This window comes from Ammodytes marinus, assembly GCF_949987685.1.
Source record: "Ammodytes marinus genome assembly, chromosome: 15".
NCBI lineage: Eukaryota > Metazoa > Chordata > Actinopteri > Uranoscopiformes > Ammodytidae > Ammodytes > Ammodytes marinus.
In genome coordinates this window covers 15210088-15217210 of record NC_137219.1, presented here as the reverse complement: position 1 = coordinate 15217210, position 7123 = coordinate 15210088, and positions in this window count along the sequence as shown.

Genomic DNA, 7123 nt, shown 5'->3' with positions numbered 1-7123 from the left:
TCTGTCACAGTGCACCACCCATTGTCCTCAAAAGAGCTTTAGAAAACACATATAAAACAATGACGCATTTGTAATTCTCATTAAAATAAAAAATATCATATCACAAGCATCTGTGTAGAGCACATGAAATATGTGACCGCAATCCTACAATGATTATGAAAGTTTCATAGTCTTTGGAAGACAGCGGCTGTGATGACAGACTTATCAGATGAGTGAAGTATTTGTCTCAACACATTTTCAATAAAAGCCATTAACCAATGTAAGCCAATGTATCTATATACAGTATCACAGCACTACGTTGTTAACAGAATCAAAGTGAGCCATCAGGGACAAAAGACATTTATAGGTTCAGTGCAATTGATAAAACCATGTTGTGTAAATAATATTTCAGTAAAAAAAAGGACACAGGGTTTTTCTTTGGGCAAACATTAAAGATCTTGCTGTACCTTTTCTAATCAGAAGAATCTGGAAAAAAGCAACATTTGTCTGTTAAATTTGATTTTGCCGAAGACCCTAAACATTATCCTCATATTATAAATTGACAGAAGGTATATTGGTCAAGTGAAAAGTGATGATTTAGAAAAAAAAATTGCAAATAAATAGCAGCCTGGTCGGTCGTGTGTGTCAAAGTTGAGGGAGAGAATTGACAAAGAAAGCACTGCAGGAGGTGAGCATTTTCACTGTATATTAAAAAAAATACATGTAGTTTTTGTGGACATTCGATTGGGATATTACATAATGTTGTGTTATGGGAAATCAAAGCCAATCAAAGAAAGACAATTTGACAAGTAAAATGAGCTGTGATATACAGTACAGGATGTATGTGTATCCATATCCATGTGCCAGGATATGAATTGGGTCAGTTGATGTTGGAATGTATAATCTGTGACGTGAACGTGTATTTACAGTCCACATGTGTGATTCACCAAATGCGCTTTGTGAAATTGTGCTGTCTTGGATAATTGCAGTTGTGTATTTGGGAAGGTTATACTCAATTATATGATCCATCTCAAGTGACCATTTTAAAAACTCAAGCATGTATTTTACGTGAATTTGTCCCAGTCTGTCATAAGTAATATTGATCATTCGGAACTGATCAATGTGTCCCATATGTGGCATTCCATATATAACTGACTGACTATAGAAACTCAGTCAGGCTCTGAGAGACTTGGCAATCAATTTAACATCTGAAATTACTCCTAATCTCAGTTCCCAGATTTAAAAAAAAACATAAATTCAGTTCCAGGAAAGTGGTTGGGAAATGACGTCTTGCTGTGCACTTGGAGCACCCTGAATCAGAACAGTAAATTGTGTTTTTGTGCAAGGTGCCAATTCCATATCTTTTGGCATGTGTAAGGGAGATTGGTCAATTCACAGTAAACACTTATGGGGGCTGAGGAGTGATTGTGAAGCTGCATTTCTTTCTGGGCGGACAGAGTCTTGACACTTTTGCATATGAAAGACGGATAGCAGTTAATCTGCATTTAAAAATGTGATCGGAGGCTCCATAGTTAATCCAAACTGAACTGAACTGACTTTGTCTGTCACAAATGAATACACAGATGCCATGTGGCTTGCTGCTTATAACTCACTCCAGGCACATAAAATCAATATGCAGCACCTCGTCCGAATTTTGTTAACTTTTTTTTGTTTTGTTTAAAGTGCAAGGAGGAATTGCATGAATTGTAGATTGTTATGGCCAAACTGAACCACTAAATTCAAAGTTTGAATGAAAAGCATGTGTTGAATTGTAATGGGAATGTTTGAAACGGAATGTGAGGATAAATTCAAGTTTGGCAAGTGTAAAGTGAGCATATGGTCCCTGAGTTTTAACTGCAAGGCAGGTACGTTTTTATGGTGCATTATTAGCATACCAATGATCAGATACACAGGAAGCCAACTGGTGTTAATGACTTCATATCAACAACAACAGTCTCTATGTGATCTCAAATTAGTAGCAAACTCAAAATTTACAAGTGGAAACAAAGGCCGGGATTAGAATGTTTCCTATTTGCACACCAGATTAATGTGCATCATATTTAACACTTATCTGAGATTAAAACAGCTTTGACAAAGTGATGTGTAAAATTAGACAATGACAAATATTGAAAGAATGTGAAAGAAAGAAGCAAATTCAGTCTCACAAAAGATGTGATTACGGTTATAGTGTTTTTTAATAAGCCAGTTATGTTATTTTAAGTATTTGTCTTTGACGCAGTGTTTTACTCCTGAAGTGATCAAAGTGTCATGTCTCAAAATATAACATCTTGAAACCATGAAAAAAAAGACATAAGACACACTGGCAGAGTTATTTTGGTATTTTTGTAATGCGCTGCTCCTGGTTGAGAATATTTACATCAATAAGAACATTTTCTGTCCAACATATGTGCAGAACACACTTAAAACTATAATAAGACAAAAACTCAGTCTGCTTTTTCATCACCTTTTTTACATCACTTATTTCAGTGCCTATGATTATCAAGTTGACCAGAGGATGGCACTCTAGTAACGCCTTTTCTAACTGTATCTTGTAATAGGAAGGAAGGATAAATATAGCACCAACATTGTCTCACACTATGGAACACCTGTCTAATCCATGTAGGGATAAGAAAGGGAATAACGCTTTTACAAAAATGTAGTTCCAGAAATGACATTAAAAAATAATAATTTATCAATTATGAGAGGCACAAATTTAAGAGGACAAATGAATAACATTTCAATTTAACATCAGCTTTTCCGCCAAGACAAATTGATTTCAATTGCATCATTTTAGCATTTACAAGACATCATGAGTATGACATGAATTGAAGCACCAGCATAGTAATAACAATGTGCCACGAAACTAGTGTAGGGTTTCAGAACAGGAAAGCACTTGGCACCCAATGTCACACAAAGGGGTTATAACATTAAAGAGAGGATGCGTAGGAATTTGTGTGTTATACAATGATTAAAAAAGCATTGTACTATAATACCACGGTGCTTGAGAGTTAGTGGTGCGAAAGGAAACAAATGGCACAAGTTATTATTCATTAAATGTTAATGAGATGCCACATAATGTAATGGTGGCTGCATTCACAACCTAAATGTTTAATGATGAATTGAAGCATGTGTGTTGAACTAAATGTGAAAAGGTAACAGCCTACATTATAGATTCTGGATGTATGCTTGGACACTGAGGTACTCTATGAGGACAATGACAACAACACGACATTAAATTAATATTTCTCAACATTTTCCTAAAGCACTTTGAATGGCCTTGTGTCTGTGCTATATAAATAACATTACCTTGCCTTGCCTAATGTAAGGTCCTCTGTTGCTCACTGGGTAGATAGACTTTCTAAACGTGCAGTCAATGTTGATGTAACATTCCACAAAGCTAAGGCAAATGATCCATCAATGACTCAATCACCAATCAGTTGTCATTGTTCCGTTGTTGCCTGCAGAGTGGCTGTTTGGAACCAGTTCCTGTTTGGAAAATCTCCTTGGGGACTAAGTTATCAGCGAGCATGGATTCCCTGTTAAGTTTTCTCTGTTGGGACACTGACCACGAGAGACAGAGACACAGAGAGACAGAGAGAGAGAGAGAGAGAGAGAGAGAGAGAGAGAGAGAGAGAGAGAGAGAGAGAGAGAGAGAGAAAGAGAGAGAGAGAGAGAGAGAGAGAGAGAGAGAGAGAGAGCATGTGTGACCTTGCACCATGAGCACCTTGGTGACATAAGGGGTTTAATCAAACTGGACTTGAGGAGAAAAGGGAAACACTTTTTAAAGACTGAACTGGAAACCAAAAACCCCTTGAGAAGATCAGAGATACCCATGCAGACCTGCTACTTTGTTCACTTACGGTTATAGAACGACTTGCTCGTGAGCTTTAACAAAATTTCAACAGGGGAAAACAGCTTTTTTAAATGTGCCAAAGGTAAGAAATTCCACATTTCACCATCCTATGAAGCTTGTCAACATTGTGAGGTTGGAGAATCAGCAGAGGATTACAAAACGTATTACGCTAGAACTATAGGCTAGCTGTTTCCCCTTGGATCCAGTCTTTATGCTAAGCTAAGCTAGCTAACAAGTACTCTGGCTGTAGCTTCACATTTGCTTTAGGCAAAGAAGATTGATCTCACATGTGAGTGAGATCAATCTTCTCATCTAACTCTCTGTAAGAATGGAAATATGTGTATCTCCCAAAACAATTCCTTTAACATACTTTTAGCATGCTGAGCTTTTTATCTATGTTTCGTGTCACAGAACAGCTGAATTAGCTGCATCCATGACAGAGAACTGCACAAAGTATATGAAATGAAATCACATAAGCTGAGTATAAGCTATTGTAGTATAAAGCTTTAATTCCAAATACTCTGCAAGAGCGCTTTAATGACACTTATTTTCATCAGCTTTTATTCTCTGGTTGTGTGCCCCGAAAACACTGATTTGTGACACCATTTAATTTTATGTTGCGGACTAGCACTTGCTGACGACACTTATTCCCTTGTTCAGTGGCGAGGAACCATAAAGAACCGGAGCTTTATGAATAAGAGTGGACAACGGTCGGCTGGAGCTGCAGGGAGCAGATGAGTTAGAGTTCAGTCCCTCTAGGCCGCACGTTCAGCCACGCGTCTCCGCCAAATGACGCGTCTCCAAATCCCCTAATAGATCTCCCACCTTGAATTCCCAGTGTCAGCATCATGCCTCTATTGCAGGCAGCGTTCAGCAAGTTTGACTCTGAGAATTGACCCTCCTGGCTGATATTCTCCCCATACTAGATTGGAGTTAATGAGCTGTGGGGAGAGTAGCTTTGGGCTGAGAGTTCAATGAGTCCGTTGATTTGCCCGTGCCGGTACAGAACAAAGACACCCATCTCTGCAGTCAATTCAACTGGATACGGAGCTGATGTAGGCTTAACAACAACAAAATCATTTAAACTGACCATTCAGTGAGGTCAGCTATGGTTGTGGAGGTATAGAACAGGATTGATTCCCTGTGGAATCAAACAAATTTGTTTCTCCTAATGTGTTAATATGTGTACATACAGTATGTGGGTATGTGTGTCTGTCACCAGATGATTATAGGAATTGGCAAAATGCATATCAATCACTGACCCCCTTGTCAGTTGGTTGCACCATTGAAAATATTGTGACTGAAATATCTCAATGAGGAATTAAAGGTAAAGTGAGCGATATATTTATGTTAAAGCTGGGGTATATGATTTCTGATTGGTCAAAGTTAATATGAGCTGGCACTTTGACCAATCAGAGCGAGGCTCCAATTCTCTGTTCTTATTGGCTGTTGGGACTGTCCATTCACTTTGGCACGACTTTGTTGGTGTAGAGCGTGTCAGGGAGGGACCATAGGGGAGGGACCAAAGAGAACAAGTGGAGCGGTTGAGGTATTTGGATTCGAATCTCTATCCCAACTGCCATTTTCTCCCCAAATCCTCCACCCCAGCTTTAACATACGTGTTAATTCGCTCTATATTCATATGTGATCACCTACAGTCCCCTCCATAAGTATCGGAACAGTGAGGCCAATTCCTTTATTTTTGCTGTAGACTGGAAACATTTGGGTTTGACACCAAAAGATGAATATGAGACAATAGATCAACATTTCAGCTTTCATTTCCAGGTATTCACATTTGGATCTGATACACAACTAAGAAGATAGCATTTTTTGAAAAGGAACACCACATTTTTAGGCAAGCAAAAGTATTGGAACAGATAGACTTTAAATAAATTAAAGTGAATAAACCGTAATATTTTGTCGCAAATACTTTGCTTGCAATAACCGCATCAAGCCTGGTTGCATCTTTCTTTAAATTGGCAGACCGAATGTTTCTGTAGACTTCTAAGTTCATTTTGCTGTTGCCATCATGTGTTACTGTGTTGTTGTCAAAATGAACCTTTACCAAAGTGATGGAAAGGCTAAAGTTTGGAGAAAGAAAGGATCTACTCGATCCCAAACATACAGGCTCATCTGTGAAACACGGTGGAGGCAATGTCATGGCTTGGGCTTGCATGGCTTCTTCTGGGACGGGCTCATTATTCTTCATCGATGATGTAACACATGATGGCAACAGTAAAATGAACTCAGAAGTTTACAGAAACATTTTGTCTGACAATTTAAGGAAAAATGCAACCAAACTGATTGGAAGATCCTCCATCATGCAGCAAGATATTGACCCAAAACACAACAAAGGAGTTAATCAGGGGCAAGAAGTGGAAGGTTTTAGACTGGCTAAGTCAATCTTCAGACTTAAACGCTATAGAGCATGCATTTTACCTGCTAAAGAGGAGACTTAACACAAACAGCAACTGAATGAGGCTGCGGTGAAAGCCTGGAAAAGCATCACAAAAGAAGAACGCAAAAGTTTGGTGATGTCAATGGGTCACAGGCTTGATGCGGTTATTGCAAGCAAAGGATTAGCGACAAAATATTAAGTTTTATTCACTTTAATTTATTTAAAGTCTATCTGTTCCAATACTTCTGCTCGCCTAAAAATTTGGTGTTCCTTTTCAAAATATGATATTTTCTCAGTTGTGTATCGGATCTCATATTCATCTTTTGGTGTCAAACCCAAATGTTTCCAGTCTACAGCAAAAATAAAGGAATTGGCCTCACTGTTCCGATACTTATGGAGGGGACTGTATATAGTGTGCGAGCTAACACAGGTCTCTCAGTCACCCGATCTGCATGTAATCGGCAAATAAACTTTTCTGGGATCCCACAACCTGATATCCAATCAGAAGAGAGAACGCTACAAACGGATACGTCTCTCTGCTGGTGCAGCACAGAGAGTGACAGAGGGGTGAATGTTTATGTGCCTACAATGGCGGAGCAGGTAAAAATCCTTCCCAATGTCTGTTTTGATGGTTTTTATCATGCTTGATCGCACTTACGGATCTGAGATGATGACAGAGGACTCGCTGCTTGAATGTGGTGACGTAGGGACGAGGGAGGGGACTGCTAACTGCAGTCACTGACAGGAAGTTAGCTAAAAGAACCATTTCGCTCACATCACCTTGAACATGAAGTTTAAATTGTCATTTTCAAACTTGGCAGAGATGTTCATGGTCCCCTGAGGATGTATCCTAGCAAGCCCTGTACTTTTTAACTAGGTTGACATTTGTGGTT